General features: G+C 37.3%; 1 pseudogene; it reads left to right on the forward strand.

The window, feature by feature from the left end:
- Positions 1-895: 895 nt before the first annotated feature.
- On the forward strand, positions 896-2972 carry LOC149237272 (protein STABILIZED1 pseudogene; annotated as a pseudogene).
- Positions 2973-10727: the final 7755 nt, after the last annotated feature.

Raw genomic sequence — 10727 nt, forward strand, 5'->3', positions numbered from 1 at the left:
TTTATTGCTTTTCTTGAGTTCAGAGAGAGAGGGCCTTGAGAGAGATTGGTTTCAGCAATTTCCTTTTCTTCCATGCCTTTTTTATGCTGGTCGATTCAACGAATTGCAAGGAGCAGCTCGGTCAACCTCAAGCGCTTCTGCGACAGTATGTGCTCTTGAATTATTATACACTGCTTTGTTATTAATGGTAAATTCTTTTCTTGGAAGAATTTGGAGATGGTATAAAACTTTAGATTTCATTGGTAAAATTTGTTTGGAAAATGGGTCATTTCACCCTCAATTTGTTACTGGAGATCGTTTGAGCCAAAGATTTAGCCTCTCTATAGCGAATTTTGGTTATATATGGCTTGTTAGAGCTCGAAGTGTCTGTGACTTATTCAATAGCGTCCGGGACAAATTAATTTAGCGTTTCAACGATGAAATTTGGTTGGAAAATTGCGGCTTTTGCTATGCAGGTCAGATAAAGCTATTTTTAAGGATTTTAGACACTTACGACTGTTATATTTCTCGGCTGCTATATTTCGTTAAGCGCTTTAAAGGATAGGCTATCGAGCTTATGCTCGAACAGCGCAGCACTCAGCAGAAAGGAACTTAGGGCCAAGTGTTGTATTTTCTTAGTTGAATATGTCCATCATACTCCAAAACATAAACCCAAAAAGTTATATTGCCGGATGTTACCAAGAAAACGTTGCCTATATGGCTATCATATGACAGTGGTTGCAGTTTCATCTGGTCCCTATATTTTTTGGTAAGCTTGTCTATATGAATCTTTTGACACCCACTTGATAAATAGTTGACTTCAGCAGAGAGATTGAAATATTGGATGCTATATTAAAGAATAGGTTGGTGCCACGTATTGATACTTACAATTTTCTAATCAGTAACCTTTGCCGTCATGGAAAACAGGCAGATGCCACTACTGTTTTTGAAGACAGAAGGAAAAAGAGTTTGGAACTCGATTTCGAGACACAGGACCCCTTATTCAGGGCCGTGTCCAATATATGTCATGCTTTTCAGTCAAGCAAGCTTCTTAATCAATTGCTTTTACTGCAAGACTGAACAGCGATGCGGAGATTTCGGATATTAAAAAGGCCAGATTGTTGCTCAAGTCGGTTACGCAGACTAACCCGAAGCATCATCCTGGTTGGATTGCATCGGCGAGGCTAGAGGAGGTTGCAGGGAAGATACAGGCTGCACGACATTTGATTCAAAAAGGTATGTTCCTGCCCTGCAGAACCTTTTTATTAATTCAAATTCAGGAGTTGAATTTAATCAGAATTCAGTTAAAATTTAGTTGAGAAGTGTCAGCTCTTTAAGGTTTCATTTCTATTAGAACATCCTATTTATAGAGATTTGATTTTGGTGATTTAACTTCTCAGTTATGTAGGCTGCAAGTTTTTTTTATTTAGAAGGATATTTGATTCAAAAGTGTTGTCTGTTTCGTATTTTTATGAATTATGGGTCCTCTTTTTTTGTTAAGAGTCAAATTCCAGATTCCAGTAAACCTTTCAATATTTTTTCTTAAATGTTCGGCTTTTACGATTCGTTTCTTTATATTGAACATTTCAAGTTGTGAAGAATGCCCAAAGAATGAAGATGTATGGTTGGAGGCTTGCAGATTGGCGAGTCCGGATGAAGCCAAAGCGGTCATTGCGCGCGGTGTAAAGGCGATCCCCAATTCGGTGAAGTTGTGGATGCAAGCTTCAAAGCTTGAACATGATGATGCGAACAAGAGCCGAGTGCTGAGGAAGGGGCTGGAGCATATTCCTGACTCTGTGAGGCTTTGGAAGGCTGTGGTGGAGTTGGCAAATGAGGAGGATGCCCGGATTTTGCTTCACAGGGCAGTGGAGTGCTGTCCACTACATGTGGAGTTGTGGCTTGCGTTGACAAGGCTTGAGACATACGATCAGGCAAAGAAGGTTCTCAACAAGGCTAGGGAGAAGCTTTCCAAGGAACCTTCGATCTGGATCACTGCTGCGAAGCTTGAGGAGGCCAATGGAAACAAAACCATGGTGGGCATGATTATTGAGAGGGGAATCAGGTCCCTGCAGAGGGAAGGGGTAGTGATTGACAGAGAAGCTTGGATGAAAGAGGCAGAGGCCGCAGAGCGAGCAGGGTCTGGTGTGACTTGCCAGGCAATAATTCGCAACACAATTTTTATTGGAGTTGAAGAGGAAGATAGAAAGAGAACATGGGTTGCAGATGCAGAGGAATGCAAGAAGAGGGGATCAATTGAAACTGCACATGCGATCTATGCACATGCCCTTACAGTGTTTGTTGCTAAGAAAAGTATTTGGCTTAAGGCTGCCCATCTAGAGAAGAGCCATTGCACTAGAGAATCATTGGATGCCTTACTGAGAAAAGCAGTGACATACTGTCCGAGAGCAGAGGTGATATGGCTGATGGGAGCTAAGGAAAAGTGGCTTGCAGGGGATGTCCCATCTGCTCGAGCAATTTTGCAGGAGGCTTATTCTGCAATACCCAACTCGGAGGAGATTTGGTTAGCTGCATTCAAGCTGGAGTTTGAAAATCATGAGCCTGAGAGAGCAAGGATGCTTCTCGCCAAGGCTCGTGAGAGAGGTGGTACAGAAAGAGTCTGGATGAAGTCAGCAATTGTTGAAAGAGAGCTGGGAAACACTGCGGAGGAGAGGTCACTGCTTGATGAAGGGCTTAAAAAGTATCCTGCATTCTTTAAATTGTGGCTAATGCGAGGACAGCTTGAAGATCATCTTGGGAACTTGGAGGCTGCACGTGAGGTCTATGAGCAAGGCCTCAAGAACTGTCCAGGGTGCATTCCTCTATGGCTCTCAGCTGCTAAATTGGAGGAAAAAATGGGTGGTTTGAGCAAGGCGAGGGCAATTCTTACTATAGCTAGAAAGAGGAACCCTCAAAATCCAGAGCTCTGGCTTTTGAATTCAAGATCTGGAGAAAGAATTAGTGCAGAAAAAAAGAACTATGTTCAATCAATTTAGTGTCCTAAATTGCTTGCATGAATTATCAACCAAGGTTTGTAGACTGATGAAGTGTGATGCACTATATGTGCTTAATTAACTTTTCTCTTACTTCATTATTTTGTATTTTTATGTTTGTTTTGGGGGCTTCTATTCTTTGATGTCTAAGAATATACAATCTATAAGAGATTTACATGGATCTAATGAGTTTTCAAAGGAAGGATAGGTTCCTAAGTTAGTCTAATCTCCTAAAAGTGGACCAAGAATCATTTTTAACTAGTTAGGACCTAATAAGAGAAACAAATCATCTATCTTATCTACCATTTAGTCCTAATCCATGGATCTAATTCTTATAACCAAAATTAATACTAATGCAGAAGGTAATTCAATAATTGCATTTATTTAGCCATTCAACCATTCAACTTTGGAACATGATAGAATCAATCTCCTTGAAATGATTTTTTGGAATGTCAAGTGATGCAACTAAGTAATGACCTCAAAACAGAAAAGAAAAGATGACAGATTGTAAAACTGACATTATGCTGAGTAAGCTCAATCACTGCATGAATTAGATATTCAACCAATTAAGTTAGAATTGTCATCATTTCGGAATGGTTTTGAGAACATCTACTAATACAACTAATTGATAGTTCTATGCTAAGAAAATGAGTAAAAATAGTAAGAAGCTAAGCAGTTGTATATTCTCGTTACTTCATTTTTCATTCAGTCATTTCTCATACAATATCTTAGAAGAATAAGACTTGCATAGTTGTGATTTTTATCCTTACACTATTGGTTACAAACTGAAATGAAACAAAACTAGAGAAAACAAACTTGTAGAAAACAGAGTACTAGAAATTAAAATGAAAACAACAAGTGAAAAACCTCCTTCAGTTGCAACTGATGTGGCTGGATGATAGCTAATTAAAGATGCACTTTTAAACCACCATTGACTAAACAGAGTTTGTATTATCAACAAAACAAGGTTTGAACAGAGTTTTTAACAAAAAACCTGTAATCCCTTCTAGCTTCTCACTACTTCTCGATCTCATTTAACTGATATTTATATAAAAATAACATAATTGTTTAAGAGAAAATCTTGTTACAGGTGGCTTGATATGAATCTATCATGATTGTTTATAAGAAGACATGCTACAAGTGACTTAATCCGCATTGTAATAAGACTGTTACACTTCTGAACAGCTACAGGTGGCCTGATCTACATTAACTCCTCAACTTCTGATCAGCTACAAGTGGCTTAATCTGCATTAACTCTTCAACATAACTGTTAGACTCCTGATTAACTACGAAAGAGAAAATCAAGAGTCCTACTGCTACTAGATAACGTATTTGACTCCATCTTTGACCATGACTTTAGGCATGCTTTTCTATCAATCTTGACCAAGTGAGTAGGATAGAATCCATGTTGAGATGATTTTGGAGATGCCCATGTAGCCCAGTTCTTCATTTGACACCTGTAACCTGCCAAACTATGGGAGTAGCTACGGAACCCACAGTTAGTGGCAGAATAGGTTGCGTTTTGTAGCTAATTTGAAAAAATCTATTAAAATAGCAAGAACATGAAAATATAATATGGTGATCATTTTAATGCTTTCCTAAGACAAAATCTAGCATTTATCATTGATTGGATCTGTAGTCCTATGAGAAATCAAGAAAAAAAGGTGAGAACAAATGTTAAGGGGAAGGTAATTCTGAGGTTCAACAAACTATAAGCTTAAATTTATTAAGCATTGTAGAAGCGAAGCCCTCAAAATTAACGAAAGAGGGAAAACATTAATAAGTTACTATTGGAGGCTATCACCCCTTTTAAAAGAAAGGCAATCTTTCAAACCCTAAGAAAATAGTAATATAAATTTGGTTGTCAGAACAACACAAATAATAACATCGAGACTAATTCGAGCATTACATTACCCCTATAACTAGGAATGCACCTATGGTACCACCCTTTAGGTAGCAACAGAGGTTGGAGACTAACAAGCAACATGTTGAGCTACTGAGTAACCTACCAGGGAAACCGGAATGCCCAAGATTTAGTTAATTGGCAACCAAAGGTATTAATAAGACTTGAAACCAAAATCGCACAAAGATTTTACCCACCATGACAAAACCCTGTTGTTCTGAGTCTGCATGCAAGATAAAGAACTAGGCCGATGCTCCTCCACCTGTAAGAAACCACGACAAAGGCAAGTTAGAGACCCAACCATAGAAAATTGGGACGCATAACAAAAAATAATAACAAAACTGAATTAATGTGTGTCGTTGTTTACCTGTGAGGTTGTTTTCCAGTGTTGAAAACCCCTCAGAGAGGTGGGAAAATGAAGCAAGAGCTCGACGGTCAACACTACAAGTGGTATCGGTTGCTTTAGGCAAGGAAGAAGGGGTTATAGGAGTTTGAAAAACTTTTTAGAAAAAAAAATCAGGCCTTCCAATTATCAATATGTTTTTACTAGCCGACAATTTGGACAACTTATTACTCTGGCAGTGTTATTGTAATCATTGTAGCATAGTTTGTTGTAATAGTCATCCCAATTTTTATTTTGTTTGAAAAGTAAATTCATTGTTTTCCTTAAATATCCGATAAGTAGCATATGGATGGTGTTGGCGTCCACATTCAGCGGGCATTGGAATCTTGTTTAATTGACATCTAATATAGGTTCTCGGACTATCCTCCCTCACCAAAACTGCTTTCCGTGTTCTGCTCTTCCACGACCTGGTGCAATAACTCGTCTGCCAATCTTACAGGAAATCATGTGTTCTTTGTTTATAAGGGCGATGTTGTGGGTTCGACCTCGGTGATTTCTTTGTCTGATGGATAGGGATTGAGGTTGGGATTTGGGATTCGGGATTTAGCAGTCGTTCGACCTTTCGGATATGTTGATGAGACCATAGATTCAAAGAATCTGCAAGATTTATTGCTTTTCTTGAGTTCAGAGAGAGAGGGCCTTGAGAGAGATTGGTTTCAGCAATTTCCTTTTCTTCCATGCCTTTTTTATGCTGGTCGATTCAACGAATTGCAAGGAGCAGCTCGATCAACCTCAAGTGCTTCTGCGACAGTATGTGCTCTTGAATTATTATGCACTGCTTTGTTATTAATGGTAAATTCTTTTCTTGGAAGAATTCGGAGATGGTATAAAACTTTAGATTTCATTGGTAAAATTTGTTTGGAAAATGGGTCATTTCACCCTCAATTTGTTACTGGAGATCGTTTGAGCCAAAGATTTAGCCTCTCTATAGCGAATTTTGGTTATATATGGCTTGTTAGAGCTCGAAGTGTCTGTGACTTATTCAATAGCGTCCGGGACAAATTAATTTAGCGTTTCAACGATGAAATTTGGCTGGAAAATTGCGGCTTTTGCTATGCAGGTCAGATCAAGCTATTTTTAAGGATTTTAGACACTTACGGCTGTTATATTTCTCGGCTGCTATATTTCGTTAAGCGCTTTAAAGGATAGGATATCGAGCTTATGCTCGAACAGCGCAGCACTCAGCAAAAAGGAACTTAGAGCCAAGTGCTGTTATTTCTTAGTTGAATATGTCCATCATACTCCAAAACATAAACCCAAAAAGTTATATTGCCGGATGTTACCAAGAAAACGTTGCCTATATGGCTATCATATGACAATGGTTGCAGTTTCATCTTGTCCCTATATTTTTTGGTAAGCTTGTCTATATGAATCTTTTGACACCCACTTGATAAATAGTTGACTTCAGCAGAGAGATTGAAATATTGGATGCTATATTAAAGAATAGGTTGGTGCCACATATTGATACTTACAATTTTCTAATCAGTAACCTTTGCCGTCATGGAAAACAGGCAGATGCCACTACTGTTTTTGAAGACACAAGGAAAAAGAGTTTGGAACTCGATTTCGAGACACAGGACCCCTTATTCAGGGCCGTGTCCAATATATGTCATGCTTTTCAGTCAAGCAAGCTTCTTAATCAATTGCTTTTACTGCAAGACTGAACAGCGAAGCTCAAAATTTGTCAAACATAGTGGTCCAGGTTTTATCTGTTCACGAAGGCCTTGATGGATGGTACACATCATTTGCTGTGATTCAGCCGATGAAAACCTTAAATCTTCAAGTCAGTATTGCAACCACTGAGTGTGCCATCTACTTGGAGGTGGTTTTTGTGTGCATTGATTTTGAGCTAGAGCTGGTTAAGGTCAGGTGTCAAACTAACTCCATGCTTATCCTGCATTTTATGAATAAGGCCTGAATCATGAGGATTATTTCCCTTTTGAAAATGCTCCTTCTTCCACATTCAATAGAACATCATGGTAGTTGCATGACTGACATCTTGTTTAATCAATTACTATTTTCACCTGTGAACCTAACTTGGTCAACAACAATAATGGTATGTCAGAGGCCTTCAATTTTTCCAGTCACCAACATGACACCACAGAGAGGAAGAAATGTCATTGCAGTTAGAAAATTGCAGGACGTTGTGGTCGTGATAGTTCAGTTCAATAAGTTCCTAAGGATACTACACAGAATTTGTATTTTTTGGCAGTCTATTTAATTGGCTGTTCAGAATATGCTGTAGCAATCCACAATGTCTTCCATTTTGTGGTAGACTGTTTTTCTAAAAAAAGAGGATTTGACCCGAGATCTGAATTACCAGTTGCAGTTCCCGTTTTAATAGATAGAGAATCAATCCTTACATAATACAGTTAGAAACTTGGTCAACAACTTGGATGACAAGGGGTCTCTATTTAAACCCCCAAAAGGCCTAATGTTATTAATTTAAGCTCCAAAATTGAGTGCCTGAATAGTAGCATCAAGGGTTGTTATGCTTTCTAATACTGTGTCTCAGAGGGTTAACCTGTTTCTTCTAAATTTAAATTTGAAGACCTCTCATTCAATCAAGATAGCTTTAAGTTTTCTTTAAAATAAAAAATGATTTTAACCTAAATTTACAAAAATCACCATATTCTGCCTGATCATTGCTGATATTGCCTCCAGTTTACATTTAAGTTCATACTAACTCCAATGGCTGTTATAGCCGGTAATTAAGCTACACAAATAAAGCGGTTCAATACAAATGTTGTTATGGGAATTGAGGTTGATTTGAAACTGCTAGAATCTTTTGCAGATACTCAATTTCATGACAGTGGCTTGGATGAGCTTGAAGGTGCAACATCCAAAAAATTCTTTGTTAGAGGCAATCCAAAAGGGTATATTTAAGAGAGAATGGGTTTTTGCGTAAACCTTTGGCTTGTCTGCTGTAAGAGAAAATTGATGGAAAAAAAAGTGAAAAGAAAAGAAGAATTGCCATTTGTTAAATAGGAGGAAGAGGAAATGTTGAAGGAGATGAAGTGTCCTGCATTCCAAACTCTATGTCAGCACGGCAATGCCATAAACCATTGCAGGTTGAATTTAAGTCATGCAGTTTTTTCTCTTCCTTTGATTTCAATTCAGGTACGCTCGTTATCTGGGACGAAAGTTCGCGGATGTGGTTGCAGACGACTATCATCCAATTTAGACTGCCTGAGTAGATATTTAATTTAAATCCAAACTTTTGACATGAAAACACTGATTTGTGATGATGGGCTGACAATGGATATTGTCTAGAGTGGTTTCTGATAAGCTGCGTGCCCAGTGGTGGCAATTGCTATTACTGTGAGAGCATTCGTTGGTTTTTGAGTAATTGTTAAGAGCATTCGAGTATTTTCTCCAAGGGATTTTCGCTACATTAAAACAAATTGTGGCTAGTGTAGGATCAACTTTTGTCCTATCAGGTTCTCTGTGGAGTTAACGGATTAAGAAAATAAGAAAAAAATGAAAAGAAAACCTTTGATTCTGAGTCAATATTAAGATATTTTGTGTCAATTTGCTTCCATTGGTTGATGAATGATTTGATTTTCTTCAACGTGATTAGAAAAGTAGTTATCAATATTTTCCCAATAGTGATCAAACCATGACGTGAGTTATCTAATTATTTTTTCAAAATTCCCAGTAGTTAATTATTGGGGATGACTAAGTTGCAGAGAGAGCTTTATGTCGATCATATGATTGTTATTGTGTTATACGTCAAGGTGGGAGAAAAAGAAAAGTAAAAGATCAAAATTATGAGAATTTAGCATGAACATTATTTTCATTTTTTTGAGTTGTATGATCAACTATTGTTAGGTGAGTGTTCTCATAGTTGACTGTAAAGATGGTTGAAGTACTGGGCTTAGTGGCTTGCTATGTTTGTATTGCTTTGATATATATTTGAAATTATTCAGTACTGTTCATTTGTCATACTTTGGACATACCTTGGGCGGATATATCTTTTCATTCAAGGAAATGTTTAGGAAAAGTATTATGTTGCTGGAGTTGTGAATTGAGATTTTAAGAAGTTGCTTGGGGCTATTGTGGATATAATAAATTATACTGATAGTTTGGAATGTGCAGGAATTTTGCTTTAGAAACATAGAATAGATGTGGTATCTCCAACTCAGAGTGATGCCCGTGGATTCTCGATCTATAACCAATTTCATGCTTTCTCATCTCAGGAATACCGTAGGCATAGAGTAGGTGGAACTTTCTAATTGGGTCTGTAATTACATTTTAATTAAACCGTGGTCACCCCTCTTGGCATGATTTGGTTCTTCTTTCACTGGATGATCACATTGTCACTATCAAAGTGGCCGTGTTAAATCAAGACTTTCTGTTCTAAAGATCACCTTCGTTGTCCATGGCTGGATGCCATGTGCATGACGGTGTCGCCCAGTGTAAAGACCCCTACAACCCTCTAGACTACGCTTCAAATAAACTTGTGACCAATCTTACAAGTTAATGATTATGAAACTTGCATTTGTCCTATTCTGGGGAGTTTTTAACAAAAAGTAAAAGATAAAAATTATGAGAATTTAGCATGAACATTATTTTCATTTTTTTGAGTTGTATGATCAACTATTGTTAGGTTAGTGTTCTCATAGTTGACTGTAAAGATGGCTGAAGTAGTGGGCCTAGTGGCTTGCTATGTTTGTATTGCTTTGATATATATTTGAAATTATTCAGTGTTGTTCATTTGTCATACTTTGGACATATCTTGGGAGGATGTATCTTTTCATTGAAGGAAATGTTTAGGAAAAGTATTATGTTGCTGGAGTTGTGAATTGAGATTTTAAGAAGTTGCTTGGGGCTATTGTGAATATAATAACTTATACTGATAGTGTGGAATGTGCAGGAATTTTGCTTTAGAAACATAGAATAGAGGTAGCGGTATCTCCAACCCAGAGTGACTATGAGAATATATTGCTGATTGATTTCTTGCTGTCAAATTATGGCAGGATCTCCAACCCAGAGTTATTATGAGAATATATTCATGTTTCAATACTTTACTTTGTGTATCTTTATATATGTGCTAGAGCTGTAATGGAATGGTAGAAACTAAAAATAATAATTTGTATAATTTTGATTAAGGATTTATTTTATTTTGGGCAATTTATTGACTAGGTTTAGTTTGAATGATTGAATTATTATAATATTTATTATTTTGAACCAAAATACAATTCTTTCAATTTAACATTTCTATCGGCCTCTATTTGCACCTTTTGGGGCAATTGCTAGTTGTAATCATTGTAGCATAGTTTGCTGTAATAGTCATCCCAATTTTATTTTATTTTTGAAAGAAAGTAGTGGTTGCTTTAGGCAGGGAAGAAGGGGTTATATGAGTTTGAAAAACTTTTTAGAAAAAAAAATCAGGCCTTCCAATTATCAATATGTTTTTACTAGCTGACAATTTGGACAGCTTATTACTCTG

Source organism: Pinus tabuliformis, chromosome 8, assembly GCF_031772625.1.
Source record: "Pinus tabuliformis cultivar Carrire ecotype Pingquan chromosome 8, CPIR1, whole genome shotgun sequence".
NCBI classification, from domain to species: Eukaryota; Viridiplantae; Streptophyta; class Pinopsida; order Pinales; family Pinaceae; genus Pinus; species Pinus tabuliformis.